Below are 6,000 nucleotides of genomic sequence, written 5' to 3'. Positions count from 1 at the left end.
GGAAGGCAGTATCTTCTCTCCCAGTAAACAAATCCACACATAACCAAGGCACATCCTCCTCACTCCACACCACAACACTCATAAGACCCAATGCTACCACCAGGCATGAGACAGATTCCAGACAAGAAACAACTAAATAATCTGTAGCTCTTCAGTTTAGAAGGTTGACAAGTTAAGGAGAGTACACAGAAGAGATCTATCAAACCACCCTGCAGCACAGAAAATGAAGAGAGGGTCAGATGTTCACTGTCTCTTCCAAAACAAGAACTACGGGGCATGAAACGAAGCTGGTAAGAGCCAGGTTCAAAAAAGAAAGGAGGTGGCAGTTCTTGTGTAGTTCATCTGTGGAACTCGTTGCCCAGGGTGTCGCAATGCCAGAAGTTTATACAGTTGAGGAGGGGACAGGAGAAGTTCAAGGAAGAGGGGTCAGCTGAGGATTCCTAAATACAGAGAACTGTATTTGGCTCATGAAATCCCTGCATCACAAATGGCGGGGGGCTGCACTTTTGGTCACCGTTAGATACTGCGCCATACGGACCTCTGGTCGGACTGTACAGCTGGTTTTGATCTCATGCAATACACAACACCAAACAGAGGAAGTTTCTTATTAAAGTGAAAGAACATTTTTCACAGTATGACTGACCCAAAAAGTGTATTTTCAATCTGCAGCATAGGATATTCAATTCATATATAAGAATTAATGCAGTAAATGTGCAAAGATAGTTGAAACAATACCTAAACTGCATTTTGTGTAGGACAGAAATCTCCTTTTGACTAGAGGTAGATAACAGAGTATGTGTAAATATCCCCTAAACATATAAAACCCCATCATTTTTTGGAAAAGTGATGTAAAATCAGTGAAAAATGTTCATAAGACATGAGGACAAATGGGTAAAAAGCATGATATTTTGTAGAGCTCATTTCTGGACTGCTTGGAAATTGCAATAAATTCTGTATTGAATAATTATTTCAGGAAACTTCATGTTGCTTATTTATCTCATAGCAAATAATTTTTTCCAGATGCTTTCAATGTTTCTTTATTTCTCCCACTCCCAATTTGCTTCTCTCTCAAGTTTCTTTCTCTCTTAGAGCAAATATTTGGCTCTAAAAAAAAAATCAAGAAAGAACTGCCAGAAAAGTCTGTTCTATGCCGTTTGTACAGTGCCCCTGCTCTCCTTACAGAAAAATAGTTTTAACTGCTGAGCTGCTGACATTATTTATGTGGATTTACATAAGTCAACTACACTACAGCTGGATTGAAATTGCAAGCACCCCACAAAATGAAAATATTAGTTCATTTCCATAGGTACATATTTTTAAAAATGCTTTTTTAAAAGCATTTTTGTACTTTTTGTAATTTGACTATAAAAGCTTCAAGCACAACACACTCATATATGCAGATAATTAAAATAGAGACAATACTAAGCTTATTCTGGACTTTTTTCCTTTTATAGAAATGTCAATTATTCAATTCTTTCAGAGAAACTTTCTCATTTTTCTGACATGACAATATACAAGTACTTCTCCTCCTTTAAATACCTGAAGAGAAAATCTTGAATAAACTGTGCTTCTGATGTTAAAAATAGCACTGCGTCTACTTATGACAGTTTCCATAAAATTCCAGTCACCAGGTCTCTGAGACACTTCAATAATTTGTATTAAAGGTATCCTAGACTTGTTCCTGTTGATTTTGCTTACCTAAACATTAATGATTCAATGTAGTAAATTTTAAGCAGTATTTCAAAGGACACCATAGCATGTTCTAAAATTAAAATAATCTACAAATCTTGCAACAGGGTAATTTCATTCATCACTAAAATGTTGCTGTTACGAGGGAAAGTTTGTGGCAACTTGTTTAACAACAGCCATCAAGAAATGTGTCCATGTAAGACGGAGAGGAGATTGAGTTATATCCTATGTTATTATCTTTCTAGATAAACTATGACAAGATTAGCAGCATTTGACCGCTAACACCTACCATTCCACCTTGCACTGAATTTCATATTCTCTTTCTTTAATAGCATTGTATTCATTTTGGCAGCTAAGAAGTTGTTGCCTGATTCGGGAAACTTCACTGGACGATTCTTCAGGGAACTGTTCCGCTTTTTCCAGTTCATGTTGCTGTTTTTCCAGTTCTACACTAAGACGTTTGGCTTCCTGCAACAGCTGGATCTCAGATTCCTGTAAACTACATAAAACAGAAAAATTTAGAACTAGGCAGTGAGAAACATAAGCTTTGTATTTATACTTCTTTACCTACCTATCATATTTAACTCAAGGTTTTCAAGATGAGATGGGATTAAGTCCTGAATAATCTGGTCTGACCTCCTAGTTGACCCTGCCTTCAAAAGGAGGTTGGACCAGAGACCTCCTGAGGTCCGTCAAACCTGAATTATCCTATAATGCCATGAGAGGGTTTTTTCCTGCATACGTAGAGCTGGAGTGGGATTCATCTCATCTAATTTTAACCAGATGAAAGATGGTTAGCTACTCTCGTTTATTTGTCTAGCATCCCCTAGAACCAGTGAAGAGTTGGGGAATCTGTTTTATCCTAAGAAGTGCTGAAGGCTAGACCTGAATCAGCATGGGGACCGGTAACAGGGAAGTATTCACCAGGGCAAGGCCCAGTCTGGGCTATATGACACCTTTAAGTTCTTAATAAATACCAGGACATCTACGCAGTGCTTAATTCCATGTTGTCATTGCTGTAGCGTTACCAGTATGTGAAGTAACTCATTTAATGATACACAAGCTGCAAATACATTTGTGGGCTTCTGTGGAAGCTTATTATGAAGGCTTGTAGACGTGATCAGTTATCTGATCTGACTTGTATCACCAAAGTCTAGAATCAGAGAAACATATTGTAATATTCTGTCAGTGTTAGAAGACTGGTATTCATAATATACTTAGGAAGCTATGGGGTGATAGCTGAATAACAGATTTGAAAGGCTGTCAGTAAAATACATTTATTATTATGGAAAAGTCTTAAAGGGAACTACAGTATGAAAATTCATATACAATGCACAACATATAACACTGTTCTTTATGCTATAGAAATCATTGTGTATACCTTCTCAATATTACTACACTGTAACTTTTGTATAATGGTATACTAAAACTAGTCACAAATTATGTGGAAGAATAAAGAACTGTATCACTGACCTTGTATTAATTAAAAATATAATGCAATTTAATTTAAAGCAAAGTAATTTAGAATCTTCCATATTGAGAAACTCCATATAAAAATTTTAGCTCAAAGATGACATTTATGGCTTAACAACAAAAACAAAATTACATATCACACTGAAGAACAGAGTTGAGATGGTAACTATAAAAACACAAAATATACAACTGACTATACTGCATAAACATAGCAGAAAAAGTTTTGTTTTGTGTAACATTTCTACTTAGATAACCACTTCCTTTTTTAAACCAGAAAATAAGAAAACCACAGACTTCAACAGGAAAGAAGAGTGTGCCTTTATCACAAACGAATAGCTTCATGTGTGATATATTTACATAGTAACTTTTTAAGGGAAAAATAAATTGACTTATCAGCTCAAGACCCTGTACAATATTTAGATCTTCTTTAAGTCCAACAGAATGTATGCTGTTTTAGGAGAAAATATAATTGGTTGCAGTAATATCCATTCATTTAAAATATAATTCTTACATAAACGAGAAATTTTACACAAAATTACATAAAACCAAAATTCTCAGTATTGTTTTTTTTCAAGATAGTAAGAAGATAAAAATAGAAACAAGAACTGAGTGTTGAATCTAAACCAGATCTTGCTTGCTATAGTTGCCAACAGTATTTTTTCAATCGAAGATTTAAATTTAATTGAAGACAATGAAGAAGAAACTGGACATATACACAATGTACACATCCAGAATCACACGAGTGCAAAAGTAGGCTTTCCAAGTCTGATGTGGCAGCTTTTGAATTTGTGAAGTGTTTAATAGTTTAACATAGGCGTAAGAAGATGAGATTCCCAAACTGCCAATGAAATGTCATTATTGACTTCCTTACAGTTTGGTGTATCAGAATATTCATATTAGGTTCCTAAATTGAGACGGTAAAAATAAAAATTTACGATTGGACCACATGATTATGTGACCAAATGGGTTTTCAGGGGCCAAATATGAGCTTGGGTACACCAGCTTTAGGTGCAGCCTCACTGCAAAGTGGACGGGTGAGACAGGACCAGAACGGGGTGACAGCCTGTTCCCAGAATTTCATCTGTGCAGCAAACATAAATTCAAAAGCACGTAACACTTTGAAGAAATGTATCGAAGATGTTATCTTCCAGGTGACATCTCAGCTTTTCAGAATATTAAAATGTGCAAAACTAAAACCAAGAAATAAAGGACTATTTACCACTAAACAAAAGATTACACTATACACTTATATCTCTGTGTACTTTAGCAACAGCCTTGGAAATTATCTGCACACAGACTAGTTGCATTCATCATATTAGACAAATTTGTATTGTATATCAGAGAGATCAGCTGCAATCTTTTGGCATAGCTGTGACAGGGATCTATGCTGTTTAAGATGTGTAAGACTCTCTCCTTGAGATTTTTTCTGTGACTAAAGGAAAGAACACACACAGCTTGAAGACCTCATCCAGTGTCATTTGTTTCCACATGTTATTGTAATAGCAGTGGGACAGATGGGGATTAATTAGGAAAGAGATTAAATTCAACTGTAATAAGTGAAAAAACAAGTTCTTGATCCACAGAACCATACTGCACATGTAAGGGTAAAGAAACAAAAATTAAAAAGTGGTATTGATTCTCTGAATGGTTCATTGCAGGAAAAAGAGTATACACACATACTGAACCTATCATCAGGACTCTCTTTATACACAACGGAGAAAACCAGACACTTGCAGATGTCCGTATAAGGAAGAAGTATGTGGTCCCTATTTCTTTCTATTGACTGTTAAGGGAGTGTAGATACCTAGTTCAGATGTGTGTGTCTACTGATGCTAACACATGGGCAAGTGAAACCTACTTTTAAGTCTGCAAAGTCCTTAAAATATCCTGGAGATCACAATCAATTTTTGCTAATTGATTTCCCTTGCTTTCTTTTAGCAGTTAGGCACATTTATCTGTGGGAATTAGTACTCAGTCACACGTTGGTGTTTTGCTTTTACACATGACTACATCTAAGTAAAGAATGTGTCATGATTCTCTCTGATTGACTTTCTTACAGAAGTATGGCAATTTCGTGCTCCTGTGAGAAAGAACGCGAAAGAACAGAGATGTGGAAAGATCATGGAAAGAATGAGAGACGTAATCTACCATCTAACATTTCCATGCTTTTGGTGCACGGTGTTTATGGTAGTTTTATGTGTGACACAAAAGACAGCTGAGTCCTGTTTTCAGTCAGGCCATATTCCACTTACTATACATACAAAGCAATTGTCTTTACATAAAAGAACATTCCATATGAAAGAACACTATGTAAATATGTAAAATAAAATATGTAGTAATATGCTTGTAGTTTTTCCAGTCAAAGACTAGTTTCAAACAAACATTGGCTAAAAGTCAATCAAGTTCAGCAGCTACTGGATTTCTACTTCAGCTCAGTGAACACTGGTGTGGTAGAAACCCTCTCAAGCAGGTCGAGATCCAAAACCCCACATAACATTTATTTCTGAGCAACAAGAAAATGCTTCTTGCATTTTCTAGAGAGTTGAACTGGTTTAGGAGTGTTGTTTTTAATTCTGCTTCCCAAAAATATTTGCTGTGCAGTAATCTAAATAAAGTCAGATGACTTTTTACAGAGTCAGAGCCATATTCTAACTCCCCATTTTATTCAGATGAAACTAGAAGACTCAGCTAACCTCAAGAAAAACTGTTTTCAGGATTTTGGGAACCCCTTTTCAAATTACTTTACTCAGCACAGATTGCCAGGAGGCACACCACATTCCCGCATAACACAAGTAAGGATGTATGACTTGAATTAGTTTTACAATCCTTAAATTAGGC

The sequence above is a fragment of the Phaethon lepturus genome, unplaced genomic scaffold, assembly GCF_000687285.1.
Source record: "Phaethon lepturus isolate BGI_N335 unplaced genomic scaffold, ASM68728v1 scaffold214, whole genome shotgun sequence".
Lineage (NCBI taxonomy): Eukaryota > Metazoa > Chordata > Aves > Phaethontiformes > Phaethontidae > Phaethon > Phaethon lepturus.
Note: the sequence above shows the minus strand (reverse complement) of the source record.